Here is a 23,504-nt window from a genome sequence, read left to right on the forward strand (position 1 = left end):
GTTGAGCATGCATCCGGCAAATGCAGTGGGTAACCAGCGCTACACCAAAATTCTTCTTACGTATTATCACCGCATCTGTAAATAATTTTTAAAGTTACAAAGCTTAAACCTTTCAGTTTGTGTCGATTTTAAGTGATAAAAACAAAATGATAATATATGGGATAGGGGTAGTGTATCCCTTTTTGTCTCGAACCATGAATTATGAAACCATATAAATGTTGTGATACTGATTGAAAGCTCTGAAAAGTACTATTCTAAACATGTGTAGTTTTATGGGGAAAAGTTGCATATTTTAAAGTTACATCAGTCACAGCGTGGTCTAAATAAATTATTTTAGTCAAAGAATTTATATTAGTGCCAAATGCGACGAGGTATAATGATATTCAAATATGCAGATTACATAAATGAGCATTGTTCCGGTATTAAGATTCTATGCTAATGACCCTTAATCAATGTGGAATATTCATGTACCTCGAATCTTGCATTATATATAAAGAATTTCTCTGGAGACTACAACGAACTTTAAAGGTCTTTGTTTATGAATGCTGAAAAACGTACACTTACACGTGACAATAGGTGACACAATTACTTGACGGCGGTAAAAATGCTATACCTTTGAGCTCGGGCTAGTGAACTTGCTCCTAGGCAGTTCCTCTACATCTATGATTTACTCACCCCAGGTTGAAGTGTGATACCGAAAAAAAAGAGAACGTCTTGTCCAGTTCAGAAACTTTTAAACAGGAACTTAGAGGACCGTGGGCGCACAATAGAGCGATTATTCATTACGCTCATAATTTACATACACTGGGCGGGATTTTTCGAAGTCACGTGTGGACGATGGTTAATGGAGGGGTAAACACTATCTGTTACCGATTAAGAGGGATTTCAATTATCACCTTCTGTCTAAATGTAATGGAAACCTGAACAAGGAATTTGTCTCCACGGGTAAAATAAACTGAACGCGATCATTTTACGGCCGCAGTAAACCCCGTCCAACTTGTGGTCCCGGGCTTGAGGCCCGGGGGGTACCTGGTCTGAGAAGTGGTAGGGGTGTGCAGCCGCACGTAAAAAACCCGGGGGCCTATTTTAGACCTAAAATCTCGTTATTTTAGGACCCCATTTTAGACCTTATAACCTTTGACCTAGGTCAAAAGTCATAGTGTCAAAATTTGCAAAAATGTAATCGGGTAAAAAGCAAGCATTTGCGTGACCGAGCTACCGGCAGAGCTTACCACTACACTGCATTTACGGTTTTGTTGTTGCTGGCCAAGCCATGATTTCCAAAAAAACATTTTTGGAAATACTAAAAAAATTGAGTGAAAGAAACTATCTTTCACCCTCACCAAAGTTTTGTCCAGCTTCTGAAATTATCACTTATCTGCAGTTACAGTCTAACTGGTGGTTTTTAAAATTCCAAACTACAAGCAGCCTCGCCGTACTTCAATAACGCACTGCTAGTTTTCCCATGGTCGACCTGTTATGAGAGTAGTAGTAGAGCCACTTTGTTTCGATATTTTCTATTGGGCAAAATTCTTCCATATATGGAATTCTGACCAATTAGTGACAGTGTTTTAAAACAAAGTCTACATTTATCTTGGCTAAAGCCAGGGGGTCTCTTTAATGGTTCCCCTGCCACACAAAAAGATATCGATGCTTATTGAGTACAGCTCAAAACCCTTTGCTAGGAAGACGGGAACTGACAGTTGGAATTTGTTTTTGTGTGGCACTCAAAAATCGACCCCATTTTAGACCCTGATTTACTGTGAATTGATACCCCCATTTTAGACCAAGTTGCTGAAATACCCACCCCTTTGGGCGGCACGTATACATATTGGCAAGTAATGGAAGTACCCCCCCCCCCGGGGCTTGAGGTCTGCCTAACTGCAGTCAGAGTGAACGTCGACTAAAACTTCGTTGTATACTACAGCATGATGACATCTTATGTAATTCAGTTGTTATAAGGAATGAATCAAAGGCAACATTTTCGCCTTCTATTTGAAAACATAAACAGCGCTGGCAGCGTCCGACAACTGCCGCAAATTCACAAACAACGGACACAACACCGACCATAACGAAGTGAAGCGTGACTGTCACTGGCAGGATTTTGACCCCGGGGTGACGTAATTGAGGTGAAATGTACGTTGAGGTAACGTAAGCTTTGACTGCATACGATACGATATGCCTACAGGAATTCGCACGATGCATAAATTTTGTGACAAACAGAACTTAAAGTTTTCCATTGACATTGAAACTTAGACTTGTAATACTGTAAATCCGAGCGTTGATATTTCAATTTTCATGACGCTGTGGTGTAGTTCGCCACGATCGCGCGAGTAAGCTTGTTTGGATCACAGTGGATAGAGGGACTGTGTTTGGATACATCGCCGTCAAGAGTTGTCTATACTCGCGAATGACGCTTGTCTGTCCATGCAGCGCAGTTTTTGCATTTTTCGTTTATCTGGTGACTTAAGTTCCGAAGCCTGATAACGTTTCGACACTGTCGAAAATTAAAAGATAGATGCGTCTTTGCCCGCTTTTCGTCAATCACTAGTAACATTTGTCGACACGGATCGACTGGCATTGGTATCAAGTTTGATAAACGGTACAAAGAAGCACGGTCCCTCTAAGTTGGCCATCTATAGACGCAAGCTGAATGTGTGAATCGTTTCTGGAACATGTCCTGTGTCACGAGTAGGGTATCCAAAGCTCACATGTTTACATCTGCGTCTTGATTAGGGTACACAGGTGTAATTTGTTGTCTTAGACTAATAGACCGTAAGAAAAATTGGACGTGATCGGAAAAGCCGAATGCCCAATAGCATCAGCTGGCAATGTCCTCCATAATTTCAAGGTATAGTACGAGAATACAGTGAAGTAGCACTTATATTGTTTTTTTTTAATTTTAATTTTCTAGGTTTTACGTTTTTGTCATGCAATACCTCTATAACTTTTATCTAGTAACACACGGTAAGACTTGCTGTCACATCTTGCAATAAAACGTGAGCAATCTAAACGCTGATGAACAGCGAGAATGGAGCAACAAAGACTGATGTGGAGCCATGATTTCTAATTTTCCGCCAGCCGGAATACGGAATGTTTATTCTGATGAATGAACGACAACTGGAGTAAACTGAGGCGACTCCAACCCAATTTGAAAACAAGCGACCTAGCGGCTGATATAGCTCCGCTGTGTTTATGTAGAGAATAACTATTTTTGAGACATGTTGATGAAGAAGGGTGGAAATCTTTGATAGCCGGAAAAAAGTGGCTAAAATAAGCTGCAAAAATACGCAATTGAAGATTTCATCATACTTTGAATGTATCACATAGGATCATGCCTAAGAACATGTCAACTAAAGCTATCTGATGAGTAGATTTTTGAGAATAAAATATTCTGACCAAAAATGGCAACAATTGCCCCCAAAAATAAAAATTGCAGATTTCATCATAATTTCAAAAGATCAAATTTAGTTCATCTATAGAAACCTGTATACCAAATTTCAAAGCTATCAGATGAGTAGTTTTGAATATACACATTTTTTGACCAAAAATGGCAAAAATTGCCCCAAAAATACAAAATTACACACTGCATAAAAACCCTATAATACTTACTGTATTAACATGGATTATTGCCTGTATTTTAGCTGAAGAGTGCATATACAGATGAATACAGTCAATAATACATTTTTTGTATTCAGAAAGCCTGTATTCATGTGGATTCATGTGAATTCACTTGTATTATACTATAATACAGGCAACTCATTCATGTGAATTAATCTGAATTATTGGGTTTTCATGCAGTGACAGATTTCATCAGAAATTCAATATATATTACTTAGCTCATCTGTAGAAACCTGTATACCAAATTTCAAAGCTATCAGACCAGTACTTTTTGAGAAACACATGTTTTGACCAAAAATGGCAAAAATTGCCCCAAAATTACAAAATTGCAGATTTCATCAGAAATTCAATACATATTACTTAGTTCATCAGTAGAAACCTGTATACCAAATTTCAAAACTATCAGACTAGTACTTTTTGAGAAATAAATTTTTTAACCAAAAATGGCAAAAATTGCCTTAAAAATGCAAATTTGCATATTTCTGCACAATTTGAACAAATCTTAAATAGATCATCCCTAGGGACCTATGTACCAAATATCAAAGCTATCTGACTGGCAGTTTTGAAGAAGAAGATTTTTAAAGATTTTTTTACCAGAAATGACAAAAATTGCCTTAAAAATACAAATATGCAAATTTCGCCACGATTTGAACAAATCTGACTGAAGGCACCCTAAGCAAACTGCATATCAAATTTCAAAGCAATCGGACAAGCGGTTTCAGAGAAGAAGATTTTTTTACCAAAAACACCAAAAAATGCCCCAAAAATACAAATATGCAAATTTCACCATGATTTGAACAAACTGAAGTGAGGTCACCTTATGTGAACTGCATATAAAATTTCAAAGCAATTGGACTTGCGGTTTCAGAGGAGAAGGCAATTGTTGACGGACGACGACGGACGACGACGACGGACGACGGACGACGACGGAAAATCAACCTATTTGATAAGCTCCGCGTCGCTGACAGCGGAGCTAAAAAAGAGAAAAGAAAAAAAAAGAGAAAACCGTGTATCGTTGACTCCTTCCCTGGATGTATGTATGAGTGTTAGTATTTGTTGTTTGTAATCTTTATCTAATTGCATTGCTCTGATAAGTCGAAGCGTTATATTTGTCTCGGCCATTGGGGTTAACATCGCTCAGACCACGTGATAAATTTGAATACTCATGATTGACAGTGTCGTGACATTTGCAAATGGGGGTCAAATGCTCGTTCCGGAACACGCTGTTGAAAATATATGCCGGCTCTGACAAAAATTACGACATTTTCAAAGTTTATTTTCGACCCGACTGCATTTGCTGTATATTCATAGACAATATATGCGACATTTGGTGACATCAAACTGCTTGTACACGGTAAAATGACACGATTCTTGCACCAAACACGGCACGTCCGATCAGTTGCGTGGCTTTTTGACATTTGCATAGAATTACTGTAATCCGGCATTTATAGGGGAAGTTCCTGTTTAAGGGCCTGCCTTTACTTCGTGTTCAGCACAATTCTAAGTTCTTCTGAACACTTTCTCACTGGCTCGGTGTAACATGCACGGTCGATTTAAACATGGAGAGCTATTTTCATATTCGTGATTTACGCAAAATCACGATTGTTGCTTGAGTTGTTGCCTCATCGTGGATATAATACTGCGGGTGCCGCCAATGTTTGTCTGCTTGTTGTTGACATTACAGAAAATAGGCAGAGTCTTATGCTTATTTTTGATCATGCACTTCGCTGCCTGCAGCGGAGTGACATAAACCTCGAAACTGCCAATAAATTTATTGATGAAACTGATTGATAGCAACAAAATTCTGTTGCCGGACGGAAATATTACAGAGAGCGTCCAGTTGTAGGGGCGGGGGCGGCGTAGAGAGCGCCCTCGAGCGACATATTTTCAAGTCTAGGGCTATACTAAGCATGCGTCTGTTATAACCATATACATCAGACACATTTAGAGGATATCATTGATCGCCAACAAGTTCATAAGAGCAAATATCTCTGGGATAGCGGTATATGTAAGTCATTCCTTATCTAAGGCTAATAGGGTTCCCTTGTTTCCCATCTACTGCGCAATTTACAGACAATATCAAGCCTATACGAACACAGACAATCAAAAGTGTCATACAACGCTTTAGAGTATTGGACTCTGGTAAATTGCCTCGCTTAACAAGAACAAAAGCACCAGCGGTTTTGTTCGGACTAAGTAGGTTTCTTCTCCAAACTTTTTGTACTTTCCTTATGCTCAATGTCCACAGACTTTGGACAAGTCCACTTGACAATTGATGTACAAACTAAAGGAAAATAATTCCGCAATAGCTGACGTTAGCTTCGCGGCTCTTGCTGTTTGTAGGCAATATAATTATCCTTTGCGCAATGAGCCAATAATGAGGCAATATCCCCTGAAGGATTGGACATCAAGGCGTTCTTTCAGAGCCGACCGTCAAAATTAAACTGGAGCAAAAACATTGGAAGTGTGGAGTCCGCAAGCTCAAAATCCGCGTTCTCGATCTTCTTTCATACAATAGCATTCATTTTGTTTTACTTTGTATGTTTGCATACCCGTATACTCAAAGTGGCGAGAACTCGATAAATTTAAATGATGAAGCGACTAAATGATGTAAGAATTTAATTTCCGATAATCATCTGCTCAGGGTTTATTGATAGTTGTACAATCAGTCGTTTCAAATTGACCTTGGTCTTTATGTTACAGTAATTTTGTATAAATTAAAAAATAAAATAAGAATGCTTAAATACTCAATGTTGACATAGACGATGACAGATATCGTAAAGATCGATAAATTGAATTCTTGAATTTGCGTACGTCGGACCATGGTACAGTGTGCGATCGTCAAAATTGTTAATATACAATAGATTGACCCATTGATTGTAAAGTCAGGATGTCATTCGGAGTTGATTAAATTCCGAACAGTCCGTCTAAACATCATTATAGATTTTTTTACTTATTTTCCATTTTAGAATCGTTTATTCTGTTTCTACTTTACCTTCGACAGTCAAGATAGCACTTTCTCTCGAAAAGTCCACTTCAAATACATAATTTGGGAAGTACCATTTCTCAATTTGCATGCATGTGTGCCTCTTATGGTAATAAAAGTATGATGTTTTTGAACGACCTGTAATTTTGAGAGAGTATGAAGTGCATCGTCAAAATAGTTAACATCATGATGTACTTTAGCTTTCCCAATTCCAGTGCAATTGATATCATACACAGACATATTTTCATATTTTTCAAATTTCTCAAAAATGGTAGGTGCCATATAGCTAAATGTTGCAATATTACAAATTACTCATAAAATCAAAAGTATAACTTGAAAAGATTAGCAGATAAGGTAACATTTGTAGATTGAACAGACATTACTTCACCATCCGATTATCCCACATTAGTTCCTATCGTGTTCATTACGTCAAAATTTATCTTTACCATGTTTTCGCATTTATCTCATATCTCATTTTCTGCGGCCTAAGATATGTCGCCGAATAAGCATTAATTACGCCAATGGTAACCATGTAGACGAACTGTTACAAAACTCGTGAAAGAAAGGTCATCTTGCGGAACTAAGTTCTGATTATGATCACATCACATAAGTATCCATATACACATCGGTATATAACACAATCGTCCTGTGGGATTATAGTTTGTCTCGAACACTATCAAAGGTGGAAATCCGATGATCTCATTTACAACAATAGCTGGAAAAAATGGAAACTTAGCAACATTATCACTTGAACTGGCCCGAATCGCCACATGTGTGACGCAGAACAGGACATAAGAGATCCGGGTTATCCCTTTATGAACGAAAGTACCCATTACACATTTGCATATCTCCAGGGCGGTGAGTCGTTTTGAAAGTAATCCCAGGAAATAAAACCCTAATCGCGACAATATTTTTGCGTTCCTCGACTATAATTTCGACCTATTCACATCAAACGAAAATTAAGAATACTGTTCACGTGATAAATATATAATCCCGTGGACTAGTGTTTTTCGCGTAGTCGCATAATTTCTCGCCTTCGACTCGAAGTTGTACGGCTCCGCGAAAAGTACTCGTATAAGATGACATCAAACAGAGAAACATTTCATCGCATTAGATATAATTACGGTGACAGTATTTTACATTAGCATCTCCCAAATTACGTCACATCTAGAGTTTAGATGGCAATCGTTTTTCGTCTCTTCGTGGCGAAATCAATATCGGTTTCTTCGAGAGAAAGTAATCCTTGATTTTGTAAACTGTTATAGAACGAAGAAAAATGATTGAACCAGAAAACATATCGGTAAAATGTAACTGTACGGAGCAATTTACATAAAAAAAACTATTATGTAGCTGATATTTATGTCATAGTTGTCTGTGGTAAGCACACTATGCATCATGCTTCACATCCTATTGCGAAACGCTGTTTCACAGGCGTACTTTTCGCATGAGTTTTCAAATTGACAATGCTCTCAGGTGGTAATAAGAATACCATTATTATTAAAGTGTGCAGAATCACAATGAATAAAATCTTCAAAACAAATGTTGATCACATATTATTAAAAACTCCACAATTTGAATAAATATGAAAAGAAATTAAGTCTATGAGAGAGAGGACGTTACTTAGCTTAATGTAACCCTAATGGAATTTAGTATATAAAGTCACCAACTTCAATTCTACCGGCGTGTTTGTTATCAACACGGTCACGTGATATATTCGATGTTTAGTGGCGACTTAACTGTGGACGACTATTGATCGCAACAATCAGGTTTGAGTAGTACCCCAGTAAAACACACACGCATAGATAGTTGTGGCATGACGTCACTAGTTCATGATTATCATACATTGATAGTTATTTTGACATGCGTCGGAAAAAAGTAATAGGTGAATATGACGGGAATTTAAAAAATATCCGAATGACTTGGTGGCAGTTCAGTGAGTTGTGCAGCAGGTTGTAAAACTGCCTCTTACATAATTCATTTCCTGCAACAGTCTCTGTCTTCAATGTTTTTATCGTATGCCCATGTCAATATCACTCCATATCACTCCATCCTGGTGACGTTTACCGTCGAATATCAGCCGTGATATTTTAACATGTCGAGATATGCATAACAAACGTCATCAATTTTGGAGTGGTCCCGAACTACACTAGCAAGTTGATTGTAAAATAAGTTTTAAAATGATTGCCGCTCTCCGTCTACGATACATCGTTGCCGACACAAAAGTTTGAAAGCCTTAGCGACTGCAGAGAAATTACTGGTGGCAATGTATTTAGGGAGGGTCACTACTTTTGGGCACACGCATTTTGAAGAGTTATAAATTTCACAGAGGCTATTTTCGCCCTATTTGTAACAAAACCTAATTAAAAAAAATGCCGTATTTGTGGAAAGCGTAATAAAATATGCATATTTGTATGTTTGGGGCAATTTTTTTTTCTTGTCGAAACTCCTCATATAGGGTGAGTATATAATGCAAGAAACTCCTCATATAGGGTGAGTATGATTTCTGTCAGAAAACAAGTTTTTTTTTTACATTTTTGACATAAATCGGTGAAGATTACCCCGAAACAAACTTTTGGCATGTATCTGCACGACCTAATTATATCTTACGAGTAGGCCTCTTATCCCTAGGAATTGCACAACGAAATTTAATCTGACGAGCAATTTCAGAAAAAAAATGAGTTTCGACAAGGAAAAAAAAGAAAATCGTTCCCCAAAATACAAATATGCATATTTCATCAAGATTTCAACAAATACGGCCGTTTTTTTATTAGGTTTTGTTGGCTTTCATTTGGTATGCCAAAGAGAGCTAATCGTACAAGGTGAATCATTTCATTTTGCATCTCATTTACATGTCGTCTGTATGTATGTATGTATGTATGTATGTAATATGTATGTAAGTATGTATGTATGTTTGTCCGTTCAGATCAAAAACTCCTAAACCTCTGCAGCCACCAGCTTAGTATATGGTGTACAGGTGCACCTAGGTGTGGAGATGTGAATTTGTTCGAATGAGCATGTCAGTAACACAAATATGCAAATGAGATAAAAAAAAGGAAAAAAACCTGCAAACTGCTAAAACTCAGTAACCGTTGGTCAGATTTGGTTGAAACATGATGTGTAGGTTCCTTTAGGTATTCTAAATTAGTTGTGTACAACTGAGGATGATATTTGCGTGTTTGTATTTTTGGTAATTTTTTCAGATTTTTGTAAAAAAAAACAAAACATTTTTTTTTCTAAAACAGCTTGTCCGATTGCTTTGAAAGTTGGTATCCATGTTGTCAGGATGACCTCTGTCAAGTTTGTAAAAATTGTAGTGAATTTTTAGTTTTTGTAATTTCGGGGCAATTTTCCCCATTTTTGGTCAAACAATTTTTCCTCCAAAAACTACGCATCTGATGCCTTTGATATTTGGTATGGAGGTTCAGAATGTTTATCAAAATGTGATTTATTCAAATTCTTTTGAAATTTGAAATTTTGTATTTTGGGGCATTTTTGTCATTTTTTGTCAAAAAATGTATTACTATTAAAAACTGCTCATTTGATATCTTTGATGTTTGGTTTACAGATTCCTAGGGTTTATCTTAATATGATATATTGAAATCAGGATGAAATCTGCAATTTTGTATTTTTGGAGCAATTTTTGCTGTTTTGATCATAAAATTTGTTTCACAAAATCTCTTTTTCATAACTTTGATATTGAGTAGAAATTTTCCTATGTATGATCTTTACTTAATATGTTCGAATTATATCTTAGTCAATTACATATTTTTGCAGCTATATTTGCCATTTTGGTCTGGCTGATTTCCTACTGCATCAACACGTGTCGCAAAAAGTTATTCTCTACATAACACAAAGGAGCTCTATCAGCTGCCCGGACGCTTGTTTGAAATTTTATGAGAAACGTCTTTAATTTCCTATTTTTATGAAGCTTCCTAATTTTTTGATGGCAAAAACTTACAGAAATTCTCCACAGTATTGATTCAATAACTTTTTCAGGTTGTGTTGATATGAACAAAATTAAAAAAAAATATCTGTGAAAATATTTTCTGATTTTTGGCGATTTTATACCTACAGGAACTAAGAATACATAATGTGGTGATCTTTTGAACGTTTCATATGGTAAACTATATTTGGTGTTAAAATGAGGTAAAAGAATTATTAGAAAGCACAGCTGAAGGTGATTTAGCAGGATTGTTTCAAACAAATTTATTCCAAACTTTTTTCAATGTTTGAACTATCAGGGGTGTAAATAGCTCCTACACTTCCTGTCATTGTCTCTCTTGAAATAAACATTGTTGATACCAAAGGGTGGAACATTTAATGTCCTGCTGGGGGGATCTAGACGATTTTCAGAAAAAAAAAGATTCCAAGCAAATGTCAAAGGAAAACGAATCTGTCAGAAAAGGCTTGATTAAAAGAAAAGGTGGGGGAGTGGAAAAAATACTGTACAGTTGATCAGGTTGAAAATAGTGCTACCTTATCAAACCTCAGACCCCCCTAGGATATCGAATGGTCCACCCCCATGTCTTTGTGCACACACTTTACAATGCACTATATCTCAGTTAAGGGTTCCAAGTAAGGTCAGGATTTGAAAGGAATAGTCAAGTTCACCACAGTTAAAATTCTTAAGTTGATCTCAGTGTCATCTCCCTTGTGACATATTGGTTTAATAAGTCATTCCAAAAGTGGATGCACCAGTTGCACTTGAAGAAAACAATGTGTACTTTTTTCCCTGTAGGGTTTCTTAGTTAATGGTTGTACGTTGAACTCTCTCTGTGTATCTGGTGTATGAGCAAAATGTAAACATTGTTTGCATGTTGTTAAGCATTTCAGTCAAGGTTATCTGTGTTGTTCATGAAAATAGCTGTTTGACTGTATTTGCCAACACATAACTCTCTTTCGTGTTGATTGTCTTGAACATTATCAAATACTTAGTAGAAAGAAGACAAGAAACTAATCAAATTGATATAAAATATTCATCCTGAGTGCATATACATATATATATATATATATATATATATATATATATATATATATATATATATATATATATATATATATATATATATATTATGCTTCTCAATCAAACTATGGCATACATTGTTCCTTCTATCATACGTACCAAATAATAAAGTAATCACTCTCTTATCAAAATAAATTGCAGATTATGAAAAATAATGTTTTTTTCTCATTCTTTTATCAACGCCTACAAGATTCCATTGAATTATAGATAACCATCAAAGCATTCTGAAGCTGACCACATTTAACGTAGAAATTATTAAGTTATGATCTCCACAAACTTGGTCTACAGAAAGACTGGTGAATATGACATGTGAATGAATGTGAATGACATTGGCTCCTTAGTGTGTTTTGGCCAATGAAGAGTGATAAATATATAACAAACAGCTGGAAGTAATAAATAAATAAATAAATAAATAAATATATATATATATATATATATATATATATATATATATATATATATATATATATATATATATATGTATATTTAAAATTTGTACCGACTTTTTGTCAAAAGTCTTGTTTTCGAGAGTCACATATCAGATACAGGTATCAAATCTGGATTTTAAATTCTAAGGATCATTTGATTACCGTGTATCAGAATATTGATGAAATTTGTATAAGCAAATATGAGCAAATTGGAACACAGAAGTTTGCAATGCAGCTGACAGACTGGTTTACAAACAATTTAGCATGGAGCTATCTATATGTTGTGCTTAAAAGAAGTTTTGGGGTACCATGTTTTGCATGTTTTATTTTTTTAATGCCAAATATGATATTCTTTAAGTCCCTGGTCTTATTGCAAAAGATTGAGAATTGCTTTACATTTTACCTGTGTATTTGTGGTAGATACATGTGCATGCTCAACTGTAAAATAGTATTTGTTCAAATGAAGTCAGGGTTACTAAAATGCTACTGAGCAACAAAATTGAAAACCTGGTGAATAAACATTGGTCAGGTTATCTTGGCAAGGCAGCTAACATACCACATTGTACAAAAAGTGTTGCATGGAAGTCGCTACGAGTGAATCTTAAATAAGTTATGGTGTACAGATCTTGTATACAACCAGTCTTTTATTTTCAAGATGCAGGACAATATTAGTGTCATCTGTATAGTCAGTAAACTTTGGTGCTTAATCCAACAAGGTCATGTTATTAGTTACAAACTCTTACAACTGTGGATGTAAATATGACAATTTTGTTCGGAAAAATGTTCCAACTTTGATTTCAAAGGATTTTTTCCCGTTGTCATATTATATATTTATGGAATTGCTTGTCTGTGTGAGTAATGGCTTCTACACAAATCCCTGGTTTGATGCTTTGAAAGTCGGTTAGAATAGCTTTAAAACAGATGTACATATCTGATGCTTCAGGCTTCTTGCTATATGTTTGTGTTTGGAAATTTCCCTATTTGTCTATGTAACTGCAATTTTTGTTTAACTTGGTGGCAGTTTGGGACATACCATTATTATGTAGGTGTAGCAGCTTCATTAACAGTGGAAGGTTAGGAATGCGCATTATTACATCTTACCTTAGTCTTCGATTGTGCAACTATAGACAGTAGAGAGACCAAATATTGTCTACATTAATTTTATGCATTTTATATTATAAGGGACTCATTTAGTTTGGTATGGCTGATTTTATCACTGTATGATGTACTAGGTTGCATGGTATTGTGTAAGTGTACGTGATCAACAGTTGCAAGTTGCAAACCATTCAATACTTCAATGGATGGTGTGTCAAAATATGTTCAAATGCACTTGACTATGAATATCACAAGCTAAGGTACATAAAAACATGTTGAATATCACGTATACACTCACCTGCCTTGCCACATGTAACCAATGTCAGCAAAGTGTCACTGACGCTAATTTTACAAATAGGGTTGATTGTTACAAATAGGGTTGACATGTCACCCCTATTTGTAACAAGGAACCCAGTTTGTAACAAAAGCAGTATCAGAAAAAAATTAGTTTCGACAAGGGAAAAAAAGCAAATTGCCCCCAAACATACAAATATGCATATTTCATAAGGATTTCAACAAATACGGCCAAGGTTTTTTTAAAGGTAGGTTTTGTTACAAATTGGGTTGATTGTTACAAATACGGATAAACATGTCATTCCCATTTGTAACAGTTGGTAACAAAAGTAGTTTCAGAAAAAAATGAGTTTCGACAAGGAAAAAAAAGACAATTGCCCCTAAACATACAAATATGCATATTTCATTAAGATTTCAACAAATACGGCGAAGTTGGTTTTTTAAGTATTTTTGTAAGTTTATACCTGTTACCATACTGACATTATTTAGTTCTAATTGGTGAATAGCAATTTTAACATCGTTTACCTGTTTGTAGTACAATTCTACAGCATTGCATGCGGCTTCTGGAGAAGGTCATGCAGACGTCGCTGAAGTGCTGATTAAACATGGTGCAGATGTCAATGCTAAGAATAACGTAAGTAAATGTGACTCGGTTTTCGATGTTGATACCGGAATCATAATGCTTTAACAATTTCACGTATCTCTCTTCTACTTTAACCTTACAGTCACTAAACCGTATAATGCTGTGACATTTTATTGTGTCCTTTTCATACAATCCCGCTGCAATACTTCAAAATGTCAGAGAGTAAATTATGCTAAGATGGCCGAAGTCTGTTCGCAAAGAGAGTGACCAATGGCGTTCAACTTTATTAACATAATTTAATCATTTTGCATGATGACCGATAATATTATATTATTATTTCAAATATGTATTTGGTCCCGTTTGTTGGTTAGCAATTTAATGTATTTATTATACAACCATAGCGTTCGCTTCGGAAAAAAAATATTCAGTAAAAGATCTAAGTGTCGGGTATCTTCATCGCCTATCTTCATTGACGGCATCATGAATGAGAGAGAGAGAGAGAGAGAGAGAGAGAGAGAGAGAGAGAGAGAGAGAGGTCTTTGAATATCCAAATGTAGAATGTTTGGTAGCGGATTAGCTAATGCCTATGACTTGAATTGCTCTTCATATTAACCATAAATTGGTAAATAGATTTTCGCTTACATCCTAATGGTATTGCACCTTTCAACTATTTCTGTTAGACACAACTGCAGGGTATTGTTGTCGGTTGTTAGGCCTCGCTGATGAACACACAAACGCACGTAGTATATCAGTCTGGTTTATGTCTCAATGCAGCATAGTGCAATATAACCAATCGCGTGCAGTATAATTATGTAATTAGGGTTAAAACTTGCGTGTGTACGCGTTGAAATGCTTCCTCAACAAGGCGTGTATTTGTTGATCTTTATGCTGAGATCACAGTCGGACCTGAAAAATATAAGCTGCGACGTTCTCTCGTATGAAAATTGTAAGGAATTCTTCATGGATATAGCTTTCTCCTTTTTTCCCTCTCGACTATGTTTGACAATGAGTAATTGGACATTTCTCTTTTTCCTGCTTTTGGACAATTTTTCGGCGAATTAATCCGACGCGCGATTTTTTGTTGTTGTTGTTGTTTTTTTGTTTTTGACCGAGCCCGCCGACAAGACGAAGTCAACCTCTGGAGTTATTTCAATATCGCTCAATACTAAATATCACACATTTAATCCTTTTGAATCAATGACTTTTAGTAAAACAAACAACATATGAGTTTTGGAGTTAGTAGGAGTCTACGATATCTACCGCTCCTGTAACGTTATGGACAAAACTGAACTTCATGAGATAGACCTGTTCCCCCCTGCCGACAAATAGTATCACCTTGCGCATGCTCTTCCCTTTGTTGTTGAGGCACATGTTTTTGAGCTGGAATAGATCAACGTCCTCTCGGACAGTTTGTTTTTATAAATAACTTGTCTTTTGTTATTTCTTTGACGTCATTTGAGGCATGGCGTTACATGGTGTCAGGAGTGGCAACCGATGCTAAAATGGAAGCATTTAGAGTGGTCCTGTACAGCTGTCCAGGCGACGTGAGTACAGAGAGTGGTAAAGAAATTTTCTCATTTGCACATAGGTCAGATGGTGCAGTTCTCCCGCCGTAGACAATATCACAAGAACAAGCAACAGTTTCCGTCCAGTGGTCTACTTTTGTGTCCAATGTTCCATTACCGCCCAAACTAGCGTTAAAGGGTGATATATCGAAAAACTGGAAGAAATGGAAACAGATTTGGGACGTGTATGAGACTGACGCACAAACAACTTTCCTCATAGAGACCTACGGCCGTATAACTTTTCGCCAAGGCTACTGGGTAAATTTGGAGCTCATGCGCACATGGCTTACGACCTGACTTGACCACGCAATATCCAGCGAATTTCAAAATCAATACGTAAACAATGGCTAGCGACGGCAAAACATTTCGCGATGTCCAATTGATATAGGCAATAGAGAACAAACGGAAAGCCTCAACAAAAAGACTGCAGCAGTCGGATAATGCTTCCTAGCAGAGGGTCATCGAATTGAGCAGCGTGAAACAGTTTTCAGAGGTAATTATGTGGTCGTATGCCGGCGATTTGCCGTACGCGTACGTACGTACTGCCATGGGAGGGGGGATCGGAAAGGCCTGGACGGACGTGATCAACTTTGTGGTGGCACTGGCACACCTTCATGAGTTCATTGGCATATAAGTTGACATTTACAGGCTTTTTAGGTCTTATGTGCCACACACACGGCATTGACGTGTCAGCATGGAGATACGCTTCTCCTCAGAGGGTCTATCACCGCTCACCTCCTCTATTTTTTAGGTCAAACAAGCCACTCATTTTTGTCAAAAGACGGAAAATAGGCTATGCATACAAACCCGTTCCATAATTTAAGTCGCGTTCCCGACTTGGTTGTGGGTGGAAATGTTAGGTGATGTATTCAGGTCACTGGGAAAATTAGCGGTTTCCACATGAAAACTCTCATTCATCGAATTGTGCAGCGTGAAACAGTTTGTAGAGGTAAAACGCTTCCAGAGGTAGCGTTTTTTCTACTGTTTATATGTTTAGATTGAATTTGAAAGGCGGATAGTAGATGTTTCCGTAATATAACCTGAGTACCAACCCGGTTTTGTAAATATAACTTGTGTTTTATGCCCTGGGCACTACCAAAATACCATTGCAGTACCTATACTAAATTCGTAAAGAAAGAGGTATCAAAGATATTCGTTATGATAATTCAAAGAGAATATTTAACGAAAAAGTTATAAAAATTTAACAATTCATCTATTTACTCAAATCAACATGCTTGCGTTTTCTTCGTGACAGATGGATATCCCTACTTACAATGACAAAAGAGAATGTAGTCTTTTTGATTTAAAATGCAATCTAGGCTTTGGTAGGACGATACGATCAACTACGTGTTACAACAGCACAGTCTTGTGGACATCTTTCACTCATAATTTTCTGCGGTTTTCTGCTTTAATTGTTCATTCCACCCTTGTATATGATGAAGGAGACTGCACGCCTTAAAAGCTTATGCTTCAGTAAATTTTAGTTAATTATAGCGCGACGGTGCTACCAAACCCAAGATTAGATGAACCATAGACCCTAAAGCTCCAGGGTCAATGTAGTGAACAATGAGTAATTTTATGTGTTTTGGAAATGATGGTGTTTTCTCATGCCAGACCTCTGACCTGTATTAACCTTTGTGATCATAGCGTAAACAATGAATGCTAAATGTATGAATAGCAATATTTTCGGGATTTTTTCAAAGCTTGCAACCATTGTCAAGACAGCAAAGTGAAAATATATAGATTGAAAACAAATATCAACGCAACACGCATGATAATAGGCGATTTCTGAAATGTTTTTTTTTTACGTTTTGCCGTGAGAGGGCGCTTGTCAAATTGCGTATCCGGGTCAGTCGGTGGGGTTAAATTTGACGGACAGCGGACGGCAGACAGCTGTGGAGAAGCGGGAACGGTCAAACTTTACAAGCAATAGATTTTCTTAAATCTTTCTGTTACTGAGTGACTGAACCGCTAATTTCAATGCTCCAGCATGCCAAGGTTCTACTGCAATGCCCCCGGTTGCAATGCCAGTGTTATGAAGAAGAAAAATCTAGAGAAATATCCATGGATGAGAGACATAACATTTCATCCGTTTCCGGTGGCGTCAAAACATCCCAGGTTAATGAGACAGTGGCTAAATTTAGTCAGACGAGAACGGACATGGAAGCCAAACAAGTATTTCCGAATATGTTCAAGACACTTTGTAGCGGCAAAGGGCCAACTGAAGACAATCCAATCCCAACGTTGTTCGCATACAACAACTGGAAGGAGACTACCAAACAAGATCGTGTCATCGCGTGAAGTGTGAAAAAATGGAGGCTGAGGCGGTTCCAGTTAATTCACGAGTCGAATCGATGGATTTTACCTCCGAGGATATTCGTGAAAGTCTTCAAACCAGTGAGGTATACGATGGTGTAGCCGAGGAGGTTGAAATAGGAGTTGGTCGACAAGTTAAGAAATCGTCAATAGGTAAGTTTCAACATTTTCTGAATGCTTCTGTTCGTAGCGTTACTCTATATCTATTATTAACATTAGTTCGTTTTCGTCTTGGTCTTGCAGCATTTTTTATCAGTGATTTATTTGGTGTTTCTACCAGTCGTGTTTCTCAGATCTTTACTACGTGGATTACTTACCTCAGTAATGTTTTTCAAGTCTTACTAGTATGGCCAACTAAAGATCAGATCAAGAAACACCTGCCTAAATCATTTTCTAAATTATATCCAAAAACTCGTGCTATCATTGATTGTACAGAATTTTTTATTCAGAAACCCCAAACTCCTCTAGCACAGTCTGTCACGTACAGTTCATACAAGTCACACAACACTTATAAAGTTTTAGTTGCAATTTCTCCTTCTGGATCATTTACATTTGTTTCTAAATTGTGGGGTGGGAATGCTTCTGATAGATACATTACAATGCATTCAGGATTTTTAGAATTAATTGAAAAGGGAGATGAAATCATGGCAGATAGGGGATTTACTATTCGGGATCTACTTCTTTCTAAAAGTGCTTTATTACGCATTCCTCCATTCACAAGAAAATGTTACAGTAGTAAAGGTAGGAGATTGAATAGTGCTGAAATTGTAGAAACACAAAGAATTGCAAGGTTAAGGATTCATGTTGAGCGAGCCATTCGAAGAATGAAGGAATTTAAGTTATTGAGTGGTATCATACCATTGACATTGAAACCAGTAACAAACCAAATGGTTATCGTAGCTGCTGGTATTTGTAATTTTCTCCCTCCATTGGTGAAAAAATAAATGCTCTGTCAGACAGTCACTCACTTTTTGAGTCATTCTGCTGTAAAAGTCTATTCTGACTACCTACTTTGTAATGTAGTTGCAAATGATGTACATTTTTCTATAGTGAAATTTTGCAAACATGACTTTTATCTTAATTTTTTAATGATTACATGAATATAACATGGTATAGTAGAGTATGTAATTCTGATAACAGGATTAAAGGTCAACTCAATAATTTTATGAGAATTTTTAATTATCAAACTGTCAAGAATCTGTAAGAATAGTAACTTGTGAATGAAGTATTGTATAATAGCATTTTGCTGAATAGGTCAGTGAATTCATGAATAACACTGGAAGTGTGATGTCACTTAACTACTGTAGTGGTAAAAGTGTTATGTTTACATGCTAAGCAATAAAAAAAAATGAAGGTTTAATATTGTTGTCTACAGTTCATTAAAACCTGATGGACCTGGCTATATAGAAAAAGTGTTAAGAACAACAGTAAAATTGACCTGGTCTACAGTTTCATTTACACTTTATGATGAAAGTCTGCATGGGTTTACACTTGAAATGATCACCATATCTGATACACAGTATCTGTATAATCTGGGGAATGAAAATACCACTCAGCACTGGAGTTTTAATCCATTCCATTTTTCCAATTTCAGAACATCAGTGCTGAATGTGATTTTCATTTCTCAGACTCCTTGATGTTTTACATAAACAGTTATCTGTATCAGACACGGAAACTACCAAAAGTGTGGTTTGATGCAGACTTCCTTCATAGTGCGTAATTAAACTTCAAAACCAATTTGATTTGACTGATGTTCTTATGTTTTTCTATAGGGTAAATTGCAAATGGATATATACTAAAGTGTTCAAATTATAGTTTCCTGTGATTGTCAACCAAAATAATTGCATAACATGAAAAGCTTATTTGGTCAATATTTCAAATTACATGTATATTAAATGTATAATACATCTGATCTATTATTTCTGCTGCGATATGTCAGTTCACAGTCACATGGAATATTCATGTTTGAACTGATAAATTAATGAATGAGTCTACTGGGTAGGTTTTCTAACTAGTGCCAAAATTACACTAGTTCCATCATTTGTTATGTGTATAAGTTTAAGAGCACCATCTATGCATGCACGAAGAATGCCGGGAGGGTGTTATCTGCAATGTAGATGAGTTGAAGAGGAGATTTTTCTCATTTTGTAATATTTTCAGAGGAATCATGAAGAAAATGGATGGGGGTGTTATACAAAACACATATTGACTGGATATATTTGGGTAACAACATAAAGATTGTATCCCCTTGAGCCTGAAAGTTGGCCCCTTAATGGCCCTTTGACCTTGAGGTAACAGACTGTGAGTTGACTCAGTCCCCAGTGGAAATAAATGGATACTGTTTCCCTTCTGCCAGTTCATAGTGTAACTGTTATGAGATACAAGTTATTTAAGTTGTTAAACTAAACACACATAATATGTTTATCTAAGTATAGCATCTTAACTTTATTCAGTAAGCTTTGGCACCACATATTCGTCAAAAAATGTACATAATTTCTTAATCATACTTTCTGAGAAAGTGTCATCATAAAAAATTCTTTCACAAACTATTCCCCTGCTGGTGAAAAATACAAAGTCACAAAAATGCAATCCAGTGGCTATCAACTGTCCCTGAATTTGAGTAAACCATGCTGAAGATGTATTTAAATGAAATACCCCTCTATTATCCAAATACACATTTCTATATCCAGTATCTTTGGCTGCTTCTAATGGGTCACTGTGTCTGTATTTCCAACAACATTTGATTTCAACAAGTGATATAATTTCACCACAAATCTTACAAATAACTTTAGCATCTGGACTAGCAGCAATAAATGGATATTTATCATAACAGACCAGTCCAGAATCAACCATATCAACATTATTTCTGTGAAAGTTTTTACATTGAAAAGAATATTCTGATGAAGGATTTTTACAGTACTGATCATAGTAAATTTGTTTTGCCACTGACTCATTTTGAATTCCATATTGCACTGGAGCAAATTCATATCTTTTTCTTCAAAAATGTCCTGTAAGAGTTTAGGAAAACGTGGTGCACTGCAATGACAAATAGCATGAAATTTACTTGCTGTCAATCTACTTTTCTATATTCAAACCAGTCAGAAACTGAACTTTGGCCTTGGGTTAATTTTTCAATGAGATCAATATCATTTTTTGACGTGTTTTCTTTTAAAAAATTACTAAAACTAGATGATTTAGATTGTTTATAATCAGATACTAATTGATTTATTGTTTTGGTTTGTCTACACTCTCTGCAGAAGCTGTCATTGGGTCTAAAGTTTCCATAAAACATGTTTTGATATTTTCATTTACTGACACTACAGTACAAAGATTGAAAACTGCCTGTCTAAATTCACTACTTGTCATATTTGGATGATCTAAACCAGGTTGATATTCATCATGAGTTGGTTGAGGTGGTCTTGGTATGTCTTGTTTATGTCTGATATCTATATCATTTATTAGCTGTGGTCTTGTTTCTTTTCTTGGCCTATCCCATTTACATTGGATATCGGTACCAACTTCCGTATGGCGGTCTTTATGCCTTGAACACCAGTCATAAAGGCTAAACAGGAGAGCAACGCAGTGTTTACATGTACCATTGTCCCTGCAGATAAGAAATAAACAATATTAAGATTGAAACATTCACTTTAGCAACCACAGTCTTGTCAAATTGAAAATAGATATACATGTATATAAGAAATTGGCCCAATCCCAATCAGCATCACTAGATAACATTATCCTATGTAATCCTTTATTTCTTAAATCACATTCTTATATGTTACTTAGAAAAAGTTTGCATCGGTAATTCACAGCCATAAAGCTTGAACACATCCAGAAAAACACCACTGCCATGGTGATACATTAATTTGTGATAGTTTCATGTGAACTGTTTGACATCTGCACTTTGAGTAGTACAAACTGATGTGAACGACACTTGTCACCACCTACTACTATCATATATTTTGGCGGGAAAATGTGAATGATAACTCCAGATTTTGACAAACAGCAAAGATTTTTTTTGAAGGGATAATTGAAATCGTCCAATGAAAATAGTACACTTACGCCACGCAAGTACAACCGCCTGATACCACTTCGCCGTCTTTTGACACTAACACCCACGGCTCATATGGTGACTCCTTTTGTTTTTCCTGGCGAATACACAGACTCTTGATGTAGAAGTGCCGGTGCTTTGTGGCTCCGTACGTGACTCCGTAGATGTGGTTTCCTTGTATAACAGATAGCCCTTATCTTGTTCGTGCTTTCGTAGTCTCTCGCTTGTCCAATTACATCCTGTTTTTAACCAAATCAGAACGTCGGGAAGACTAACATCCGGCATTGTGCTAGCAGGTCGCCGCTCCATCTCTTCAACCTACGGTGATCGTCCACCACCAGGCCACTGCCGTCCCCAACTTTCACAGTTCTCCGAAAGCGAGACAACTCCTCGCTGTCGTCCCGATCAATCGGTTGCACATCTAAAGTTGCAGCAGCCACACATAATTTGACCAGATCTTGTTTTCTGTAGTTGCTGACAGTAACTCCCCTTTTTTGTAAGAAATCTTTTAAATCTCGCACTGTACGCTGCTCAAAATCGAGTGCCTTGAGTGGGACAGGCATTGTTTACATTTTCTTTTGACGCAACAACTCGACCGACAAAAAGTGACCCCACCGGCAGCGCCCTCAGACGGTTAAATTGTGTAAAAAACGAAAGAATCACGGCATTTCAGAAATCGACTATTCATTGGTAGTGACATCATCATAAACTAAACCGGACTACAAAAATACAAACTTGATACATGCCATTCCGACAAACTTCAGACAAGAAAACGCGTTGACCCACTCTTCATTTTTGTGTGTTTCGTGTTGTGACATATGTAGTACTACGGGAACCGAATGGCGAGACAAAGTAAGCGCTCTGTACTCGGAGCATTTGCAATCGTAGTTACGCTGTAATGATTCTTCGGCCGTGTCGCACTTGCTAAGCGCTCGTGCGAGGACGGCCGCGGCAGACTTAAGCAAATCAGAGTGCGAGTATCCTTAATACGTTTCACTCGCATTGCCTTACCTTGGGGTTCAGTCATGTTTTAATATATTCCAGTTGAAAGAGTATAGGGTCATGTTGTGTATGTTTTTCACAATTGTGTTAATGTAAAAGATTTGCCTTTAATTTCTCTTATGAGCGTTAATGTTAGTGCTTTGATAGAAAATAACGTTGACTATGTTAATGATAATATTTATTATTCTACTTTCGGTGGTGTTTATGTTTGTGTTTTTAGATTAGTTTGTCGCCGTACCTTTTATAATAACATATCGAATGAAACATGATACCCTCTGCAAGTACTCAAGACAGAGACTAATAGCACCCGTCATATCGGTTCATTTCGTATTCTATGTAGGGAAACATACAATGTTTCCAATACGTTACCAATGCAATTACCGAAAAGCATGAGAAAAAATGACACCAAGATAACACTTCCAAATAACATTTTTGTTTTCGACCAAGTCTTCCTGAAATTGTTCATGTCCTTTTTATCGCAACAATTAGGATCTAGATATGATACTACGTACGAAGTTATCTTTCATCAATTTATTTTCA

At 36.6% G+C, this 23,504-nt stretch overlaps 1 protein-coding gene and 1 non-coding gene across 2 annotated transcripts in view; both read left to right on the top strand.

Annotated features, from left to right (window-relative positions):
• LOC139124992 (death-associated protein kinase 1-like) overlaps positions 1–23,504 on the top strand; it is a 353,067-nt gene that overhangs the window by 288,521 nt on the left and 41,042 nt on the right. The gene's annotated exons all lie outside the window — the stretch shown is intronic.
• Positions 1,265–1,356, top strand: LOC139125117 (small nucleolar RNA SNORD116). The gene has a single exon (XR_011550150.1). It is a non-coding gene; the product is annotated as a small nucleolar RNA SNORD116 (small nucleolar RNA).

This window comes from Ptychodera flava (genome assembly GCF_041260155.1).
Source record: "Ptychodera flava strain L36383 chromosome 23 unlocalized genomic scaffold, AS_Pfla_20210202 Scaffold_24__1_contigs__length_23054250_pilon, whole genome shotgun sequence".
Classification (NCBI taxonomy): Eukaryota; Metazoa; Hemichordata; class Enteropneusta; family Ptychoderidae; genus Ptychodera; species Ptychodera flava.